General features: G+C 38.1%; 1 protein-coding gene across 4 annotated transcripts in view; it reads right to left on the minus strand.

The window, feature by feature from the left end:
• The window catches only part of znf438 (zinc finger protein 438), a 53294-nt gene that overhangs the window by 22170 nt on the left and 7046 nt on the right, over positions 1 to 24078 (minus strand). For 2 of the 4 annotated variants that reach the window (XM_077200809.1, XM_077200811.1), the window contains exon 2: positions 561 to 606. The exons of the other annotated variants lie outside the window; for them this stretch is intronic. The gene's annotated coding sequence lies outside the window, so the exon portion shown is untranslated. The remainder of the gene's footprint in view (positions 1 to 560; positions 607 to 24078) is intronic. 4 annotated transcript variants of the gene reach the window in all.

Raw genomic sequence — 24078 nt, forward strand, 5'->3', positions numbered from 1 at the left:
AAAGCTACAGGTGACCTCACTGAAGCAGAGAGATGTCACACGCTTAGCGTAGTAAATTGATTGTCCCCAGAGCAGCCACATCATTATAGCTAATTCTCAGTGAAGAGGTGCAGAATGTAAAAAATGAAATCACAATAACAGACTAAGCTGATTATATATATATATATATATATATATATATATATATATATATATATATATATATATATATATGAATGTTATGAATTATTTTACATGAAATAAACATGAATATTACAATTGAAACAAATATGTAAATACTGAAACATTTATGGTTTCGGTAGTGACAAGTTGTTTCGGTATTGGCTGTTTTGGTATTGACTATTCAACTTTGTTTTGCCCTTATCTTAAAATGTGAGAACAGTGAAATGCATACATCAATGACATTGAAAGTCACAAAATGAAAGTTATGAAATGAATGTCAACATTACATTTAGTGTTTTGTAAGTATATCAAGTTTGGTAATGACAGTTTTTAAAATACACGTGCAGGTTTTCTGACTTTACAGCATTTTTTTTAAATGTTAAAAAATATCTACGCACCATGTGATCCAGGGTGGGAAGACAGCTTAATTTGTATTTCATCAATCTAGAAGAAAATTGAATTTGTTTCAGTATATACAAAAAAATAAATGTTAGCAGCTGCATTTTGCACCACTTCTGTAAGACCCACATAAAGATGAAAACCTGCAAAAATAAAGCCCTAATTTCACAGTATGAATAATTTTATCTCATATTAACAAACACACTACTGTTCAAAATTTTGGTAGTAAGATAACTTTGATACTACTTAATTGGCTCACTTAAAAAATGACTTCATTCCGTCATGTTGAAATTAATACGTAACAAACTATGTTTGTTTAACTTAATTGATTTATGTGGGACCAATGTATATGATTTGTAAATCCATGAACACTAATTGGATTTATTTTATTTGGTAACTGATAGATTCAAAAAATCTAATAATACAAAACAAATGGACAAATCAAGGATCGGTTCAAATACAGCTTCACATTATGTAACATTGTATGTAACATAAGTACAAAACAGCAAAGCTATTACAAATCCGAGAGTTTGATTTTAAATTCTGACTGAATGAGGTGTTGTTAGATAACCTATATACACTTCTTTGACCACACATAAATTCAATTCTATATTAATGCAACAAATTGCTCGGGAACAGTAAACATCTTAAACTCAGTTCCGTGTTAGAAGGTCCTCGTCTTGATGTCTGGGCCACCCCCTGCTCTTTATATTGACATTAGCCAGCTCTGCTCACTGACCAGCGAGTAGATTAAAAAAAACAGCATTCACCCCTGTGTTAATGAGAAACTGAAAGCTCCATGTAATGATAATCACTTCCTCTGTAAAAAAGCTGGTGGGATACGGCAGTCTAAAGACTAATGCTGACTCATGACTTCCGCTTTCGTACATGCTTCCTTGTTTTGTCACTGAGTTTTACTGCAACTTCCTGACTGTGTTAAAGCAGCTAGAGTCGGTATGAAAGACTCGGTGAGTGTGAAATATTTCATGGGCAAATGTTAACCAATTTATCTCAATTAACTTTATTATTTGTCTATGCTTAAATTATATTATAGGTATATTATGTATCATAATTTATTTTTAATTGAACCTTCTCTAAGCCACGCCCAAAAATCGCCACTAGGCAATCGGGTCTTAGCAACCGTAACTAGGCGCGGGAGGTCTGGCAAGGTTTCGAGCGAGGGAAACATGCCGAAGCATCGTGCGTATGGATTGTGTTAATCTGATCTAAAAGTTTGGACAGGGGATTGGAATTTTTTTCCCTTCCCGAAAATCTAAAGTCCAATGGGAGAAATGATGGGCGTGATCAGCAGTGTGGGAGACCCCATTCACAACTAAATGTCGACAGGATTAACAAAAACACCTATTGCTTGGAAATTGGGAATAATGACGGTTCTTTGTTAATAATGCATATATTTTAACGTAAAATAAGACGATTAAAGACAAGACGGAGGCTCACTGACATACTTGAAAATATATTTCAACATTTTGTTAATCGACGCCTAACGTTAACTTACTACCCCTGACTGAGTAACTTTAACCCAATCCGATCGCGGCTCTCCCGGTGTTAGTGTTATTCCACAAAATGTATGGATAAACTGTTTGATTTATAATTATTAGATTATTTTCACACTTCACTTAACCTGCTGTGCACGAACATAGCTGTTCCTCAGTTTGTGTGTTTCCCATTTGAATGGTCAGCGTATGAGGCGCTGCTGCTTGCGCTGGGACTATACGTTTGGCTTTAGCTTAAATTTTAATGAAATTATTCGCTAATCGGTTGCATATTATGTAGGGCTGCAGCTATCGATTCTTTTTGTAATCGATTAATCTAGCACTTAATCGATCGATTAATCGAGTAATCGGGTAATTTTTTGTGTGTTTTTAAACAACTAAAACAAATAATGCATAACGAAAATGATGTGGCTGTAAAATGATCAAGCATTTGGCTTTTATTTCTCAAAAAAAAAAAAAAAACTTATTCCAACTCTAACATTTGGCTCCAAAACTAGGCCTATTTATTGCAATTTTTACCCATTTAGTATAAGTGCCAACAATGTTCTATGCTCAATTACTTTGGTAGCCAATTAAAATGTCTTCCCCAAAAGTACGAGTGGATTTGGAGAAGCAGGCTGGGGAATTTCATTTTTTGTTGTTGTCTGTAACTATTTGGAAGACCTGACATACAAACAAGGTCTCGCAAAGACTGCAATACAATATGTGTTATTCTTCCATCACGTCGCGGTGTATACAGTGAATGCATGCTGAAATTATTGTTGCGTGGCTACATGAAAGTTTAAGCATATGTGATGCATTGCCGCAATTGATCTGACTGGCGCGTGAGAGAGACGAGGGTGCATGTGTGTGTATGCGTGTGTGTCTGTGTGTGTGTGTGTGTGTGTGTGTAAGTGAAGGGGTTCACACACCGAACGCAACTTTAATTATTTACGCGAGTAGATTATACAAAGTCAGTGCAAAGACGCGAATAGACGCATCATTCGCGCCGGGCGTCGCGAATGACGCGAACGTCTTCCGCCCACGTTGAAAATTTTTAACTCGAGCGAATGTTTAAGCGTCTAACTAAACGCGATGGACGCTTATTTGACGCTATATTCGCATTCGGTGTGAACAGACCATTAGGTTATGTTTCAGTGACGCTTGGTGAGAGCATGGAGTGGATGTTTTCGGTTCAGATTCTGAATCATTGAAGTCGTACTGTTGTGGTATGGTATGCCAGGTCTACTTCGCAGTAGACACATTGCACCTTGTTCTCTTCCTTTTTAAGTATGTAATGATCCCAAACTTTAGACATTCTCTGCCGTTTATGGACATCTTTACTCTCCGCCATCGTGCCAAATAAATTCAAAATAAATCACGCGCTATAGTATAGATCCGCGTATAGTGAACATTTTACATAGGAATTTAACGAGGCTTCGAGGCAGAGTTTTTGCCTCGAGGAATTTTTGTAATCGAGTAACTCGAGGAATCGTTTCAGCCCTAATATTATGTCGTGGATATATCCCTCGAATGCACACTGCAGTCCCTTTTGTCTTGCCCTCTCAGATATTTCACATGTTCGCCAAAAATTACTAATTATCTCATTGGGAATGTCTAACACCGGTGCATACACACAGTAATAGACGAGCCAGGCGCGAAAGCTTGACAGGCGTAGCAACAGTAACTAGGGAGGGCGGGGCTTAGCGAAGGGTCAATTTGGCTCTTTTTTAAGCCTTGAGTAATCTAGGAAAACAATTCTGGGTTAGGCCAAATATAATCAAGCTTTGGCCAATGAAATAAAGGAGGCCCTGTATCTCAGATTGCTGTCCGGAGGAGTAAAATTCACTGTCGTCAAGATAGACCTCATTCTTCGTCCTTGTAAGAAATTAATGTCTAAATATAAATGAGCATTAGGAAGGAATCTCTTGTCCTATTCTGTGACTGCCTTTTCTCTCTTTGCTTACTATAAAAACAGCATTGGGTACACAGACAACATATGCTCTCCTTCACAATAGAATGTAAAAGGACAAGAAGTTCCTAACTACAATGCAGAATGTGCGTTTGAATGAGAAAGGAAGAGACTCTCAGATCAAGGTGCAGTGTCATAATCACACATGCTGAAGCAGCAGAGGGCGAACATCTCACTGGCTATCAGCTGCTCTACGGCTTTATTTAGCCGTGGGAGTTAGGAGGATATCCGGTGGGTGGCGGCCACTTCCTATCTGTTACCGCAGGTTGAGCTTTGGTCACAGGTTTGTGTAGCTCTGCTCGGAAGCAGGTAGCATACACAGTGTCTCATGTTACTTGGCAGACAGAGTGCTGTATGCTGATTGCAAAAAGAGCAAGACAGCCACAGCGTTTTAATACTGGCAGTTTGAGAAATCTTTTTACAATGCATTACTGATTTACTCATCAAATATATAGAAAAAATTGTGTGCATGGGTAATGCATTTATAATAAGCATTTTTTGTAAAAAAAAAATTGATTTCATGGTGACTAACGACTAGTCTTTCAGGATTCAGAACCAGTTAAATTCCTTAAGATACCCATCCCTAACAATCTAAGGTAGAGACTGTGTACAAAACCTATTACCTTGGTCAAAATGTTATGATTTCTCCAAACACTATTTAAAATGCTTATTTGTGATGCAAGGTTTTAGAGTGGTGCAGGGATGATGTCAAAACCCTGAAGACTAATTCGCCCCTTGTTCCCTAAAGATTTCCCTATGGTGTTTTATAATGGGATTTTTCAAATTGATGAGTAAAATAAGGTCTGTGGTAAACATAACTTGATGACACTTGAACATGTAGTTCTACAATGTAAACTGCACACAATCACACTCCAAACGTTCTGCTTCACAACTGCTTCAAAATTTACATTATGGTTCACGTTGTAGTGAAAACATTGAAGTACCGTCAAGTTATATTTACCACAGACCTTATTTTACTCATGAATTGAAAAAACATTATAAAACCCCATAGAAAAATCTCAAGGGAACCAGCAGCGAGTTAGTCTTCCGGGATTTGATGTTATCCCTCCATCACTCTATTAGCTAAAGTTAAAATGCAATGAAACATAAAAAAAAACACAATCCTGTTTCATATCCGGTTCAAATTAACCCCACCTGTGCAGACAGGTACCTAAAAAACAGAGAAGCGCTGGGTTCATCTCTGTACTGATCTGCTCAGTCAGTTCTGCTCGTTCTGGTATTTGTCTCCGACACAGCAGGGGGGCAGCAGTGACTTGACTCTCTTCGCTGTTTAAGAGGTTTCAGAGGCTGGGAATGATTACTGCTCATGGGGCAATTAGTCAGTACACCATGGGACTATATTTAGAACATCTCAGCAGGTCTATCATTGGGTCAAGCCCAAATAACATCGCTGTTTGTTCCGCTCTGTCCCGGGTTTCTATTTACAAAGACTAGTGGGTTTTTTTGGTCAAACCGGGGGTGATCGCACATCCAAACCTCTCTCTCAATCCATCTGTCAGGTGCTCTGAGAGAGAGAGAGAGAGAGAGAGAGAGAGAGAGAGAGAGAGAGAGAGAGAGAGAGAGAGAGAGAGAGAGAGAGAGAGAGAGAGAGAGAGAGAGAGAGAGAGAGAGAGAGAGAGAGAGAGAAGTTGGAAGAGTTGGAAGAGAATCTGTGGGAAAAGATAGCGAACAGGACAAAGAGGAGGGATGAACAACAGGATTATAAAACACAAACCAGTTGCCTGGCCATACTAAGTGTATTTTATTGGAAGTGTGCAGTTAAAACCTGCTGATAAGACTATTTTCTGACCCTACAAGGATTTTACTGTTGGGAAAGAGAGGCATTATGAACTAAGTAGCAGATTTTTTTTTCTTTTTATTTCTGTAAGCGGTTTTCCCTAGACTCATCTGAACATTCAAAGCGAAACCCTTAACAGGATGTATCGAGTGTCATGTTGAGCTAAACAGTCTTTATCGCTAAAATTGATCACAGGCCACCTCTGCTGTATCAGAGCCTTTCATCTATTGTCATGGTACCTGGAGTGACAGCTCCAAAATCCAATGACAGGCCTTAAAATTCTGGAACATTTCGAAGATGAAATTCACGAGAATTGCCTCATGATAGCCTTGCTCTGAGTTACTGCGTGAGGTATTTGAGGCTCACTTGAGCACTAAAACTTCAGTTTCACCAATCAGCTTGGCCTTACTCTGTGCCAAATGACTGATATAGATTTCTAAAATAACCGTTTTCCCATGCCTGCGACCAAGGAAAGTTAAAAAAGAAACCACGTTTCACCATCACCGTTGTCAGGAGGCAAAACGAGAGAGATTTCTATCCTTAAAAACAGGAGGTTCGCCCACACGCTCACCTGGGATCTCTCTTGGCCAGTGTAAGGAAGCCAGGAGGTTATGGGAGCCTGGGAATGTTTAGTATGAAGAAAATGATCCGAAAGGAGCTGGAGCTGTGGGAATTGGACAGGAAACATGGAAAGTAACCCTTTCCTGTCTTAAGAGGGTGAGAGAGAAGGGGGGAAAGAACCAAGAAAAACAAGGCATTAAGGATTTGACATATTTCCACACTAATGCAGGGTTGGAGGCCTGTCAGCATAGGTACGCCAGCAGCCGGGAAAGAATAAATGCTGATTTGATAAAAAACATGGAAACAGGCTGAGGCAAAAGACTCCACTGTGACCATTTCATTTTCCACACCGTACAGGACACTAAACCAGTTAATGTTTACTCAATTTAAAAGGATAGCGCTTTATTACAATCTAAGAAAATCACCATTTTATTTGTGCTGATTTCAGGTGAAAATCTGGATTTCAACATTGAAAAATGTGTTAAATAAAGCTGAACGTATACTACAGTCTTATAGCTAAATGCACAATCAAATTAGCCAACATATAACAACTTAACTTTGTGACTGACATGCATTCAAATTCTGCAGATCTCTGCGGGCACAGATGCCATGTGGTCCAGTCCATCAGTAATCAAACCATATTATCAGCAACTTGCACTTGAATGATATAACAGTCAAAGCAGTGCAGCGCTGTTCCTGAGAGTTATTTAGAGGCAGAGAACTAGTGAAAGAGAACGGTCACAGGGGAGATAAGAAGACAAGTTAAGCGCTGCAGTGTTCTTATCGATTTTTATAAATATTTCAAATCAATTCATGTCTGCACTGCCCCGAGCATTTATTTTCTTTAACTCTATGGCCAGAGGACATTTCTGCATGATATTGAACGTGACAAACATTACCTATGACAGCTCAGGAAACAGCTCAGCTTCATAAAGCAGTTAGGCAATGATCACAATCCTGCAAACACTGTGTCACATGATCACTTCCTATAAGGGGAAAGGGGCCTATTTGGTAACTAAGGACAAACCATCAACAATCAAAGGTTTTTATTTTATTTTACAGAAAGAACAAGAGCTAACAAAATGCAACATTACAGTAAAATGACAGGAAATAGTAATATTTATCTGTCTGATTAGAACTAATGACTAGACTAAGTCACTCAAAAAGGAGCAGGAGTCATAACTATTAGTGAATGACAACAAATAAATAGTTCACCCGGAGAATCAAAGATCTTTTCCATACAACAGCAATTCATGTACATGGCTGTTAGCTAAGCCTCAAAAATAAAGGTTAAATAAAACTGGGTGGTGGGGGGGTGTTTCCATACAATGATAGTCAATGGTTACCAAAACTGTCACTAACATTTTTCAAAATATCTTTTGTTACGCAGAAGAAAGCAAGTCATACAGGTTTGGAATGGCATTGGGGTTGTTTCGAATCATTGAGTAAGTGAGTTTAACTCTAATTCAGTTTTATTCTATTTGCCAACTGGATAACTGGAAAGATTAGGGCTTCCCTTAGACCAGTGGTTCCCAACCTTTTTTTGTCCGAGACCCCCCTTTTCCCCCATGAATATATTTTAGGGCCCCCCTTCACATTTAACGATATAGTGCTCAGGGAGCTTGCAGCAAGGATGACAAAATGTTTTGTTTTTAAACAAACAGTATGTTTATTACTATAACCAGATATGTTTATGCACAAATAATAGCGTATCATTTTGAAAATACTATAAAAAAACATCAGTAGGCCATTTGTAATTTAAAAACGTATGCCTAGGAGTAGCCTATTAATTGGCCCTATTTGAAATGCAATAACAAAAATATAAAAGTATTCACACTGGTGTGTAAGGAAAAAAGAATTAATATAGGCTATTACAAAATGACTGGTGTCTGGGACCTCAATACTTGCATGTTATTTGTGAGGCTTTATCAATCAGTGTGAGCATTGCTGCTGGCAGTGAGTAATTTGGTCAATGCGTGGAGAGATCTTAGACAGGGCAAGACACATATCATCCTCAATGGTCAGTCTGGCCCTGTATTTGGTTTTAAGGGTTATCATGGTTGAAACCCCATTTTTTGGTCAGCCAGGGGATCGTGAATAAAATTAGCTAATGTAATATGATCGTTCTCTTTAAAGCTGCAGTCTGTAACGTTTAGCGCTCTAGCGATTAATAAACATGCGTTTATTAACAGAATAATGCGTCTTGCAAAAGAATATTGTAGCCGGAGCTACTTCTCTCCGTTTATGTCTAAGACGAGTCACGCAGGCACTGGGCTACAACGCAGCGGTACGACCCGAACCAGCATAAAATAGTCCCAATATAAACACTTATAGGTCTACCATAGTGACTCAGGATAAGACAAAAACACGCTTTGGAAAATGGATTCATGATGTACTCGCTCATTATATAAATTTAGTAAATGTAAATTTTGAACATAAAAGAAAGTTACGGACTGCTACTTTAATGCTCACTGTTCAACACTTTTCAAAATATGATGCGACCCCCAAAGAGCTCGCTAAGGCCCCCTTGTGGGCCGAGACCCCCCTGCTAGGAACCGAAAAATTTTCTAGTAATCATTCCTTTAAGCTATTAGTTGACTAATCACACGTTTATATTAATATATCAGATGATGTCACCAACGTCTCCTCACTGACGTCACTCACTTCTAAAACTTGTCTGCCGCCATCTTGAGTACCTGATTCGGCAAGATCGAAACGTCAGTCGCAAAGGAACTAGCTAGCTATGTATTCAATATGTTGTGCGGTGGGGTGCAACAACAAAAAAGAAACCACAAAATATCCTTTTTCAGGCTACCTCAGGACGAAAAAAGACGCCATCAAGAGGGCAGACTGGACACCAACTGCAAACACTCGTCTGTGCAGTGCTCATTTTGTCTGTGGTGAGTGTATGTAAATATATTGTTAACGAGCTAACGCTAGCTTAGGGGTGTGAGATATCACAATTTTTGATCGTGGCCAATTAAAATGTCTCCTCGATCTGCTTTTGAAGAAATATCGTAGTATCGCGCATTCTTTCAGTTGCAGTTCTGGCGCCTCCATCTCAACATAGGCTACAACGCGACGTATATTCACATCAAATGTTAACGCAGCGGAACGGGACACTGCAGTTCATAAAAGTTCATTATTTGCATGTGCTTTAAAGCCTTGCAAACATGTCATTCAGGTGCTGATGTGCGGTTCTAGCGTGCGGTTTTCTGAGCGCATACACCCAAAGCCCACATGCTCTAAGCCTGTCTAACAGAACCTGTTTACTGAACTAAGTTATCTTTCTAGTCTTATTGCGCTAATACTGTCAAATACACACAAGGTTTATATAAACAAAGTTGGTTTTGAGGCTTTCACCAGTGTATGGCGACGGATTATGTACAAAGTATATCATATATCATTGAATGCCAGGATTGGTAGTTTGATAGCAGCGGACAGAGGCTGGAAGTATGCATCAGGTATCGCGTAAGGATCACACCCTAATGTTGATATTTTTTGAAAGTAGCGTTTCTTTTCATGGCAATCGAGGTGCGAAATGTTGTCTTTGTAGCCATTTACTGTATCCGTACGAAACTGTAAATCGTAGCAAGCTAGATAGCTAATGCTTGTCAGTACCATAGACAGTACTCAACTGGAATTCAACTGGAAAAAGAGCGGATGACGTAAGAGGTCACGTGACTGATATTTATGTATTCTGTGCTCAAGCTCACAGATAAACTTTCCGCAAAGCACCAGCAAAAATAACGATTATGAATGTGTCTGAAAAAAAATTAGCAAGGAGATTAATTATTTATTAATCAACTAGTGTTTTCTCAATCAAGTGATCGTGCCGGCACCTCCATGTCATGAAGCGCACTATACTTTAGCTTCCACACTCCGCACAAACACTTGGATATGCGCCTAATAATAGCGCATATCCTGGTTAAAGGTGCAGTCTGACAGCTAGTGGTCGAAATAGGTACTGCAGTCCAAATACAAATAAATAGGATATCGTTGTTTTTTATGCTTTGGTAGAGTGAAAGTTACATTTAACAACTTTAACGTTAGAGCAAGCGGCCAAGTAAAGTTGCTACTTACATGTTTCAAATGATATGCCATATTTGAGGTCAATGAATAATAGGTGAACGTTTGGATTTCCCGCCCAACATACTGTAATTACCACAAGGACCCGCCGTTAATGATCTGTCCCTCACAGACGGACTGCATGCCTTCGCCACTTCCTGTGGAGTTGTTGTTTTTTCTGCGAATAACCGAGTAATAAAACATTGTCTGACTAAGCCTCTTCTCTAGATGGGTTTCAGCATTCCCCAAATTTGCCATAGTTTATGAAATGTGCTATATTAGGGGGAAGCCCTAGAAAATATAACTCAAAATAAAGATTATTTTACTGACCTGGTTGACTCAATTCGTTTACAGAGGTGCTTGAGTTAACAGCTTACTGCAATATTATACTCTCTAACACTACACAGCCGTGTGAAGATTGTTTAAAAATTATCCTTTTGTTTTCCATATAGAACAGCAAAAAGATTTGGAACAACATAAGGGTGAGTAAATAACAGCAAAATTTTCATTTTTGACTGAACAATCCCTTTAAATGCAGTCTCCCACATGTCCCACTCATACAAATTTTGAAACCCATCTAGAATTACAGAGCTTTATGACTTAATCACAAAGATAACATTCTTCCTCAAAATAACATTGAGAATCCAAAATTGGCATGTAGCAGAGAATAATTTTCTCTGGAGAAATCCCCATTAAATATCCAAAGAGGAAACAACGTGTGTAGGAGGACAGAGAGAGAGATTAAGTGAGTGAAGGAATGAGAGAAGAAAAGAGAAGAGGTTACTTTGGCAATCTGACCAGGTGATAAAACAGCAGACATGCTCGATGGACAGCATATAAAAAATGTTTGTTATTTATCAGTCAGCTCGAACGAAATGAAATAACAATCTGCCCTGCTTTACGCTGTTCTGTGTATGGGAAACCGATTCAAGCATATCCTTGGGGTGACATAATTTATTGAAATAAAATTCAGATTACTTTAAATATGTATAACAAACACATCATGAGTAGGGCTTACTGAGAGTACATTGGGTATTATATGTAGCGTGACGTTGGCGCTCTTTTCCCAATGTCCCGACTGACTGAGAAATAAAGCGGCTGTGATAAGAGATGATTCGTGCCGTTTTGTGTCACTATGTATCAAATACGAGAATAATATTTTGCAATGGGCAGCTTGAATAAAACAACTGTAGTGGCTTGCTATCACCACCTTTGCTGTTGAAGAGGATTGTGGTTTCTTTAAAGGTGCAGTATGTAATATTGACAGCTAGTGGTTGAAATGGGTACTGCAGTCCAAATTCAAAATATTGGAATGAGTTGTTTCCACTGCCCCCTCCTCCTCAGACTCAATGCTCATGTAGGTTGCCAGATTGAGGACACGCAACAGGAGCGAACACAATTGACAATAGAAGGCGATGAGACTTAAAAAATGTACGTTTATGAGTTGATTTATCCGTGTTTTAATATGCTCCTGTTCATAGATTTTTAGATGGATGCAAAGGCTTTTTTAGGTCTGGTAGAGTCTGCGACCCAGTTCGTTTGCAGGCTTCCATGTTTTCCGCCAATATTTCAAAGTAGAATAACTGGCTGTAGCATTGTTTTTCAGAGAAAAGAGTATGTGAACTTAATATGTTGGCAGATATTTAGGAATCATGCTATTTTTGTACAGTCAAAAAATTACATCCAGAACCTTCAACTTGTGCATTTCAATGGCCCATGGAAACTCTGACATGCACTCTTTTCTAAGTCCAAGAAAGAGGGAGATATTCTGAAGATTTATGTTTTATCATTTTCCAGTGATATGAGTCAAGCTGTGGATACACTATCTTTTTTTTAGCTCATATCTGAGCATACAGAGCTCAACAATAAGGATGATATATATTCTGCTTGCTCAGTCAGGCCAATATTTGACACTTTCACTGAACCTAAGGCAAAAAAAAAAAAAAGGAAAATAAAATCTGGTTTTAGGCAATAAAAAAATATATAATGCAAGAAGTATTTTTTGTATTGTTAAACATTAAAGGGCACCTATTATGCCTCTTTTCACAAAATGTAAAGTTCACAAGTCGTCTCTGATGCCCCCAGAGTGTGTATGTGAAGCTTTAGTTCAAAACACCCAGCAGATAAAAAATGTTTTACAGCATGTTTAAATTGTCACTTTTTGGGGCTGAGAAAAAATGCATTGTTTTAGTGTGTATCCCTTTAAAGGACGGAGCCTCACGAGCTCGCGCTCAGTGGCAGGACAATCTCATCTCACGGAATGATCATAATAAAACAGAAACACTCAGTAGCGGTGTTCATTTCGACCCGGAGTTGGACAATAATGCCAACATAGCCCGAGAATATATGCTGTATGGAAATAGAACAGGTATAGTTTAGTTAAATTACAGTTATAACTTATTTGTCATCTGCTTTTATCCACTATTAAAGGGGTGGTAAAACACGATTTCACTTTTCTAACTTTAGCTAGTGTGAAATGATGCTGTTTGAGTATAGACAACATCTGCAAAGTTACAATGCTCAAAGTTCAAAGCAAAGGGAGATATTTTCTTTTAAAGAAAAGGACTACAACAAACAGCTGGTAGGGACTACACGACATTCCTCCCGGGTTAGTGACATCAGCAACCCTAAAATGTCCATAAACCCCTCCCTCGGGACACGCAGTCCATGTTGAGAAGAGGAAAAGTTGTTGTATAAGAGTACATTTGTGAGTCAGCTCAAACTTTAGCATCCTTCTTTTCACATGCAATAAAAAGTCACTCTGTGTGCATCTCACAACAGTTCCTATACGAGGGATTAATAGATTGTCATGACAGAATATGCTAATTGAAGATAGTTAACTCTACATCAGCAACATAAATTCATAAACTAACCATTCAGAGACGTCCTGTTGCATTCTACATGTTGTCCCTTCTTCTTGAGTCTCTCCATCTTTGTCTGACTCCGTTTTAACATTAAATGCAAACAGTTTCTGTCATTTTAGTGTCTGCATGAGGTAATCGCTCTGCTAACACACAAGAGCTCTTGACACCCGCCCACTGAGGCAGCTCATTTGCATTTAAAGGGCCAGGCACAAAACGGTGCGTTTTTGCTAACCCTCAAAAAGTGACAAATTTAACATGCTATATAAAAATATCTGGGGTATTTTGTGCTAAAACTTCACACACACACTCTGGGGACATCAGAGAGTTATTTTACATCTTGTGAAAAGGGCATTTTACCACCCCTTTAATACAAGCCTGCTGTAGCAGACCCCATCCGAATGATGGCCAAAAATATACTGATGAGTTTAATGAAGTTTATCACAAAAGATGAAGCTCGGTTTTACTTCAGAAAAATCACTGTAAGAGCTGAATAAACACAGTTTAAGTAGTGCGCATTAAAGTCTTATCCATAAACGCTCTATCTCTCTCTTTCATTATCATCAACATACACAGCGAATTACACAAAACACTCGTTAACGGTAAACAAATATATGCACCTTTTGAGGGGGTGCTTAATAAACTGGAAAACTTTATATCCGTAAAACGACTCAGATGAACTGTAATAAAGTGTGTGCTCTCTCTTCCATTACTGCCATGATCAGTAACGTTAGGCCTATCGATCCGGAGACTGTAAGCTGGATCACGAACAGTTGGTACAGATCCAACCTCGAGTAACAACGAGAGTAAATGAAGACTGCTATGTTCATTCTTAAATCATATAACAAAACACCTAAATCGCTTAGGAGACATTCTTGTCTACAGCTGCTGCGGCGTCGAAACAATGGCTGACTGTGTACAGTTCACTCAGGACTGGTCTATGCTAAAACTGCAGTGTCAGTCAACAGTTGTGGGAAGGGCTTGTGCAAAAGTACATGAGAATTGTAAACCACTAGAATACAACTAAATACAAGACATCTGACACATGAATAAATTCATAAACGCATGACATGAACCCATGTCCAAAACAGAACAGAAGAATCATCTGATGCCCGTGGAAGACCACAGCCAAAATAGAATACATTTTTTTTGTCTTTTATTGTTGCAGTCCAATGTTTTTTTTATATAATCATTGTCTCAAGAGTTTTAAAAAATCTGTTCTTAATATTGGTCGTCACACCACTTAAATGTTAATAAGATTCTGTATCATAACTGTCTGAAAAAACAAAACAATATGAAAATGATCAACATGCCATTATAATCTACATCATTGACTATCCTTCATATCTATTGCAGTATTAAGTTTTACAGCTGACTACTGAACAACCCAGATGACTTTGCTTAATTCATTATTTGCTCAGCTAGCCGCATCTTTCCTGTCTACAGTTAACTGACTTTGCGGTTTCTCCTGCTATGAAATGTGGACTACAGCTGGTCATTGCTAAACTTCCATTCTGGGTCATGTGACCTAGTTTGAAACCGGGATGGAATTTGTTACTGACCCCTCCTTAATCCACTCCTCCCCCTAACATACTCACACTTTGACACAAGCATGGGTGTATGTACAAACACAAACCCACACAGACACGCAAATAAAGCCAGAGAAGCTAGGTGGAGAACATGCCCACTGAAGCACCATGGATGTGTGACCTTTGACATTTCAGAGTGAATCTTACATTATAAACAATACAAACAAGATAGGAGGAAAGGAAGATACAAGAGACCGACACATAGCAAGAGAACAAGACAGCGGAGGAGAGGAGAGGAAAGGTAGCGTCCAGCTCGGGCAGCTGTGTGCTATTACTGCTCTCCCCCACCCCTCCTCCCGTGGCAGGAAATGAGCAATCATTTAGTAGTGACAGGTACACGCCGAACCATGGCATCTCTCCCCTAAAACCCTGAGAATACTCCACCACAGCCGGCCAGCATTAAACCTACAGACCACCACACGCCAGTGTCTGCCTGGGTCAAGTACATGTGATTATTTCTTGTGTTTAACAGAGTAAGACTGGAAAGAAGAATGGTGCCCAAACTTTCCAGCCCACAAACAATCTTTAATCAGATCAGAACATCAAAGTACCATCCAGTCACAACTATGAAATACAAGTTAGCACTTTTGGGCCTTTCACACTTGAGAAATGTTAGCCTAACTCAGGGCCTTTCTACACTCTTGTAACACAATTCATGGTTAGTTAGGTTTTGGGATGTACATTTGTAAACCCTGGGTTATGTGTCCTATTTTGAATATTTATGAGGTCAATAACATTGATTGGACAAACACAGTTTGTGTCTGGCTGGCATGTGACCTGTTAACAGCTTGTCCATCTCTGAAAACGTCACCATGTAGTTAGAAAAAACCTCATTTATTACATTTCTTGTCACCTTGCTGAACCTTTCATCACATGCTGAAAATAAATATCCTAATGATAATGTGGAAGTTTCTGTGACTGTACAAAGATCATGAATTTTTATAAAATAAGAACTATACATTTTCTAATTGGCTGTCTGTTAAAAAAACTCACTATAAAAAATTCTAGCACCTAGGCCTATTGTTTAAGAGTGCACAAAAGATCACTTTTGATCAATTTAATGATCCCTTGCTGAATAAAAGCTACAATATGTAATTTTTTTTCATTAACTTCTTACAATAACAAAGGCGTAGATTGATGACACAGTGATAAGCGGAATCATGGAACTTGCAGTCATGCTGATGGATCTAATGTTCATGGATGAGTGAAAACATTCATAATTTTTAACTGTGGTGTGAAGCAGGGTGTGATTGCTAATGAGAGACAGATATCAGCGCCCACACGTGAGACCCGCGGATATAAAGGAATGAGGACATTTAATTCTACCCAACTACAAGTGCTGAATTACTACTCACATAGGTCAGTTTATTGGACGAATTAAACTTGTGAGGTAACGCAGCGCTGTTTCACTTGGTCTAATGTTACACTATCATACTAAACAGCATTTGAGTGTGTTGAAAGTTATAATGTAATTCTATGTGTTAGTTTGTTTGCTATATGAGACTAGCAGTAAGCTAGATCAAACATTAGAATAACCTACTGATCACATTTTAACATTTCATCATGTTGAGCTATAACATTGATTAGTTGTATGTACATTTGCTCACCTGTCTAATAAAGTACATACAAGAGCAGTGTCTCTGTCAAGTCGAAGTTTGCCACGAAGCTCTCGGCATCTCGAAAACACCATGCCGATATTGATTTATTTCTCCTTTTGTCTTAAAGTCTGCTTGCCATGATCCATAATGTTTGAACGAAACAACAACAGCATGCAGCTAAACATTACGCAGTTGTCCACATCTGAGACCATGGTTAGAATGGCAGTACAAACGGAAACCAGGGATAACGCGGATATTATGTCATTGACAGGCGACAAGGGCACTATTTAAAATTGTGAATTTCTCTGAATTTACAAATTCTTGGAAACATTTAGGATAATGCAAATCACAATTGAAAGAAATATATAACAGTGCAAGTGGTCTTTGGATATTTTTATACAAAATTCTTAAATATTGTACCTTTAAAGCATGCCACAATTTAAGATTTATAACACTAGCTGAAACTTCATTGTTTTGCGTTTTTGCGGGATGGCCATTAGGTCCAAGTCCCACAGTTGACTATGCCAGGTCTGGAATCAATGACTTTACACACAACTGACGAACAAGCTGGGCTTTACTGAAAACAGCTTAAAAGCTTAAACCATACAGCATTTCCAATAGCACCCTGACATGATGAACAATCACTCTGTGCTTGTCACCTCCAGGTGAACATCTAAAGAGAACAGGCTGCAACAAAAAGTTAAATAAGACCCACAAAAACACATTTTAATAATGTAGCTGGCAGAGAGCAGTCAAACAGAAAAGCAGCCTGCCGCTTATTCATGCATGCGTCTGATGCAGAGCGACATAAATGTCCTCATTACAACAGCCAGGTTGCCTCTAAACAGCCTGTGCAGACTGAACTTCATAAGAAATAGGTTCTGGAAGAATTCTACATTCATTCATCCGAGTTTTGCACAGAATGCCTTTATGGTCTCATGGATGATCAATTTTAGATCCGTTCGCATGCTGCCTAAAACCCTATAAACAAGATCAGGCTGCAGTCAATATCATAGGTTTTATCAGCATTAGTTTGCTTTACATTACATGCGCCATTAGAAATAGACATTATGAACAGTAACTGGTTCCCTGTTAAAGACAGGCTTATAGAAGACAAAAGTGCTTTATCTAGCTTAATTTAGATGCTTTCAGTATAACTTTAATAGTAAAATATTTATATGTAAGAGAAAGGCCAAAGTACAAATGAAATGCAATTAAATAAGTGCTCTTAATGTGCTACTGGCCCCAGCTTGGCAAATCGCTCCAATTAGAAAGTCGTTCTAGTCAGCACTTCAGGTACTGCATATACTGCAACAATTCCTCAGACATGCTGAATTCAGCACTGTAAACTGTATTTCACTGGAGAGCAAGAGACAGTTCTATGTGCAAACCGAACAAAAACAAACAAAATCGGCCTCCATATTGTTTGGTCTGTAACAGACTACTCCCTCAAGCTCAGAAACCTCTTCTTAAGAGACAATTAGCCCATAGAGCACAGAAACAACTGTCTCATTAGAGCTGTACATGCATGCGTTTATTCTGCATGGACTGTCACAACATAACCTTACACCTACATTGTATTTTTGGTATGGAAGGCTATAATGTTAATATAATAAAACATTTCAGAATAAAAAGGACAGTTCAGCAGTATTTTATTATGTGTGGTTTCAAGCAATGTTGGGTAAAAGAATGCGTCAATATAAACTGTCAAGATGAGTAAATCCTAGTCAAAGAAATAGTTGTTGTCCATAGCATTGTTCAGATCATAGATAGTAGGGCTGTCACTTTTCGTGAAAAAATCCGGTTCGATTTTTGTGACATATGTTTTCATTGAATCGATTGTAAAATTGATTTTCCATGTCTAAAGACGTTTCCATTTTCAACACCAAATATTGGCAAATCCACGGACAACTAACAGGCATTAGGACGAACGTAAAGAGGGTGAGACGCGCACTAGTCAGCAATATTTCTGATGATTAATTGGCGTGAAGTTTTTTGCACAATGACAAACAGGAGTGCAACATTTAAGGATTGAAATTAACACCCGCCAAATTCGGATAAAAATTAACTTTGGCGGGTAACGCTGTCATATCACGAGCCAATTTGGCGTGTTTCTATGTTTACTCACTTTGCTGGGGAAGTTTGTGTAAGCCAAATCTGCGTGGAACACACACGTCACCAAGCAACAAATAGCGCTTGTTCACTTGCACTGAAGTAATAGCGAATATTAAAAAGCATTTGGTTAACAGAAAAGACATTGTTATTTTCCAACATCCTACATGTTCTGTGTACTGTATTGATCTGTCTACCTAAAACACATTTTTGGTTAAAAAAAAGGCAGTTAAAATCGATTCCCTATTTTCGTTTTCGAAACTTGTGTTGGTTGGTCCGATCGATTGTGCAAGCGATTTTCGAACGTAAAGTGACAGCCCTAATAGATACGGCTGCAGATGAAGGGATTGTATTCTAAAAATAAATGAATAAAATAAAGAATATTTAAATAAAACAAATAAAAATATCAAGATAATGAATTACATATTTTAATGACATTTATAAGTCAAAAAATAAGCAACCTTTTTTGCTTTTATGTCAGAGCAAAATCTGCAGAATGCGACATGAAAATGTGATACTTTTATAGCACGTACCCACAACACGTAAAAAACACTTTTATAGGTAGCAAAAAGCATGATAAAATTTGCCACAATATCTAATGAAAAAAAAAAATGCACTAGGGAAATACGTACAACTTTCATCACATGCTCGTCATTCACTCTGGAACTCTATAGCCTATATTGTCTTTCTCCTTGACATACATGCACACACATTACCCTATGGATTCTGAGGCCATAACATGCATTTATGTAAAGACAATCTTCGTATTACAAAAAAACAGTGTTGCATCCCACACCATCCACTGTCTCTCTTCAGGCCACACCCTGGTCATATAGGCCATTGGAAAACCTCCCCCACACACACAATGATAACTTTCATTCGATTTAATGTGGAGAGGGTGGACCACGAGTCAAATTGAGGAGAGGGACAGCATTTCATAACCATTAAACCATTAGCAGATTGAGAGGTGGCTGAAGGAACAGCAGAAGTTAGGTGTAGAAAGTTTGGGGAACTATACAATTAACTGCCAAGGTGAGCTTATTACTATTTAATAAGAAAACCGTAGGCATGAGCTACAATCATTGTTTTAATGATGATTAAAAGTGTAATTTTTTTTTCAATGTTAAGGGGTGACTCAACATTTGAAAAATGCTGGAAAAGTGGGCAGAGCCCAGCGGAGGGGGGGCGTGCACCTGAGACCCGTGTCTCTCGGGCAAGGGCGTGGTGAGCTGGCGCCTGCTTACATCATGCAGTATCACAACATCCAATAGGAAAATTCACATGTTGTAGCCACCATTCAACCCAAAGAGGGCAGCACTCAGGCGTTTTTATACACCATATATTGTAGAATTAAAACACTTTATACCCATGTCAAAAAATTTACTCACATCAATGAACAGCATTAATAAAGCCCCGGTGTTACAGATCATTAACTAAAAAAAGTTGTTTTAAGGTTTATTTACCCTATAAAAAACTTTCTCCTGTCTTTGCTTAAACTGTCATTTTTCACCACTAGAGGTTTATTCAAAACAAAGGCGCCTTGATTTCGCGGAATCATGGGAGTTGTTGTCTTCACCTCTACAGCCGGTGGATAATACGACGGGACTCAAGCAGAAATCATATTTATGGATGACCGGTTATGTATTAAAGATTTATTAAAGTAACGAGGCCGCTGCGGTGATTGCTCATGAGAGACAAGCACGACACATAGCTCGAGAGCAGTGGAGCTTTTATTATGCCGCAGACCGCTTCCTCTTCCGTTCATGAGTATGTGTGGTAACGCAGCGCTGTTTTATCATGATACATTTGAGTGTGATGATAAATGCGGTAAATAAAAAAAAAAGAGATTTAAAACTGTGTTGAGCTATATAACAATGATTAGTTTTTTGTCGATTAATGTATCCAAAAAGTTGCTCACCTGTCTAATAAAACATAATATATTAAAGCGTCTTTGGTGGAAATCGTGAGTAACGCGGGTATGATGCCATTGATGTCATGGTCCGTGTCCTGGTTAAAACGGCTTATTTCTCTGGATTTAAACATTCTTAGAAACATTTGGGATAATGGAAGTACACAAATCAACAAAATATATAACACTGTTCTAGTGATTTTTGGATATTTTGATCTAAAAAATCTTACATAGTGTGCCTTTAATGTGGATAGGCAACTGAAAGAAAGTCATTTATAAGTTGATTTAATGATAAAATGTTTCTAAAATAAATTTATTATAACAATTTTTATTAAAACATTTTTCATGTTATGGCAGATAAACGTATATTGCAGATAATAAAATTAAGTATTATTTTCTGCAAATAAGTAACAAATTAAATTGTTTAGCCTAATTCATTGTCATTTTAAATGCTGTGAGTGATATTAAAATATATATTTGTATGTAAATAAATTAAAAACAAAACACTAAAAGCTAACAATCATTTTAAGAACTAAAAGTGAATTTGAGAACTGTTATCGACCGTTTTAATAAATAAAAACATATCTGATATAGTATCGATATTTTGTGCGTCTTAAGAAATTATAAAGTAACATAAGTAACAATTTATTTCAAAACGGAGTTTCTTAATTATGATATTATTTTGTAAGAAAATAGTTCTTAACCACAATTCTCACATTTGAGAGAGGATTATAAAAGGAAAGTTCTCAGATTAAATACCACCTAGGAATCCAAAAAACATAGCTATTTCCTCTCTTTAATCTCTTCTTCCATCCTCACAGCAACAACTTTCAAAACCCCATGGCTGGCATGTGTGTATGGGTTCGCGTGGGTTAGTGGCAGTAACAGTTTATGTGGTTTGGGCCCAAGTCTTCTGAAGTCAGAGAAGGCTCGAGACGGTACTCACTCCACCACAAAACCACACTAGGAACAAGTGAGTCACTCTACAGTCACCTCCTCAGGTGGACAAGGGGAAGGAATGAGTGAGAAGGAGAGACTGGGACAGACGATGACTACAAAAGAAAAACATCATGTTGAATAGTACAAACAATAGAAATGTTAGAAATAGAGCTGTGCGAATCTACACAACTCTGTAGTGTTTGAAAAACAAGGACATGCCACATCAAATTAATTACAGATTTAAATCATGTAGAATAGATCCTGACATGGACAAAGAATACCAGAGGGATCTGTCATTATGGTGTTTCACTGTTTCCTTTCATTCACTTGAGTAACACTGAAAGCACCTATAAACTAAACAGCACTTCCTTTCTGGCAAATGTTTGTCATCCTAAACGGCTAGGGCTGATTTTCACTGGAAGGAGGTCACAATGTCGTAACAATATTGTAATATAAAACAAATAATTGTGTCTTTTATTTAGTATTGGAGCTACACCGCCAATTTCCTATAAGGGTTGAGCAACAAGGATTCTCAAATGAGCTGTAAAAAGACATTTTGACTTTTTCCCAACACAATTTTGGCTGTTTACCTGCATGTTAAATTATAGTCATCTCTGGAAAACATCATTGTGCAAGATACTTCTTCACTAGCTGGGAAGGAGGGCCCAGATGTGTGTAATCAACAAAAGGGATTGATTTATCTGATCAAGTTCCATATGTAACGAATCATTCACTTCAGAAAGAGAGTGGAGACATATGGCTTGTGATTGACTGAAAAATGCACTTCCTTGGTTTGTGGGAATTCTGTTGTTTTAACATTAAAAATCAGGCTCCATGCATGTCACTTGCTCTGTAGGACCAGAGCTGTGATGTCCAACTATATACACACACATACATACAGTATATATATCCATGCTGACATTGATTGCTGATCCAATCCCTAAAATCCAAAATCGCCGGCATTATATGAAGGGAGAGTCATTTGTAGTGGTGTCCGAAACCATAGAGGATATCATTGAGTGGATTCATTCATTCTATCCCACATTGCATTGCAATAACGAGAGTACAGCCGATGTACACTCAACGGCTGTCCGAATTCACTCACTCGTTTTCATTTATTTCTTCAAGTGAACTGTATTAGTGTATTAACATAGGGCATAGTGATTGAGGGTTTAGACACTCACTTAAAATGATAGTTCACCCAAAAATGAAAATTCTGTCATCATTTACTCACCCTCATGTTGTTCCAGACCTGTATGAATTTCTTTCTTCTGCTGAACCAAAGAGTATAGAAGTACCAAGAGGCGAAACTCAATAGAACGTTCCATTGCAACAAACGCCCCCATGCGCAGAGCTGCAGCTCCGCCATCTTGGACTGAACGCAACACAGCTGTCGTAGAATTGAATGATACCGGTTCCAATTCAAAAGCGGTTAAAGGAACTAAATAGTAGTTTCTAGTTTTTAATATCTCTATAGTCTAAACTAAAACAGCATGTTGAGTAATGTACAACAAAATAATGCTTATGGATCGGTTTATAATTAAACAATTTCGTCATAGAGTATGAAGCTGTCAAATAGGCTATTTATTTACCCCAATAACACAATTTTGCAACACCAGTAACAACAGCCCATGTTCCTCATGAAATGATTGACAAATTCCTTGAAAAAGCCAAAACACAACAAGTGAGTAGGTGAAAGGGACAAGAAAATATTTGATAGTAATAAAAGATCATCACATCATTTCGGGCTGCATTATACACAACAAGTCAAACATTTTGCAAGTAAAGTGCACACATTTACTATAAATAGAATGACAATGGTAAGTATATTAGCTGTTCTATATGTTTTGGTCTTTAGTTTTATTATAATTTAATTATTCTTGACTGATAAAAACTTTGTACAATACATGTTACATTTGATACAGAAAGAGAGAGTTGATGTACAGATTTACAGATGACTTAGCTTTAAAAAAAATTCTGTTGCGCTTCTGATTGGGCTGTGAGAGTTGTCCATTTTGGGTCAGTAATATATGATGGATTCTGACTCTATTGAATAGTTTCACCATGTATACAAGAGTGTTTTTGCACTGTTCCTTGTCACACACAACTTCCCTGCACTCCCTGTTGTACACCTCCATGCCGCTATTAGGGACTTTAAGCAACAGCTGCTGATGGAACGGCAACGGCAGCCGGAAGTTAACGGTTAACTGCTGTAGCCAAAGAACGCAAAAATCACTAAGCAACAGTAAAGAGTACGGCGAAGGGAATAATTTAATAATTTGACAAAATACAAATAAAGAAAGTGATTTTAAAAAGCAGGAGAGGGTTGCTTTGGGCATTTAATGATATACATAAACAATTACAATGCCTCAGGCTCATACAAAAAACATAACATTAACTTTCTTAATCTTTCTCGTAGTAGCGACTACGGCAAATCAGCTGCTCTCCCGTAGTAGACGGTTACAGCAGAACGTCGTGAAGTAGCAGTTAAAGTTGTATGTGCGCAATAGAACGCCAGAATGCCGTTGCCGTTCCACCAGAGACTTTTGCTTAAAGTCCCTGACGTACGTACGCTGCTCACTTTAACGTTAATAAAAACCTTTTCTACTTTACCTCT

The sequence above is a fragment of the Siphateles boraxobius genome, unplaced genomic scaffold, assembly GCF_051911475.1.
Source record: "Siphateles boraxobius isolate OS27281-9 unplaced genomic scaffold, OSU_SipBor_1 46, whole genome shotgun sequence".
Classification (NCBI taxonomy): Eukaryota; Metazoa; Chordata; class Actinopteri; order Cypriniformes; family Leuciscidae; genus Siphateles; species Siphateles boraxobius.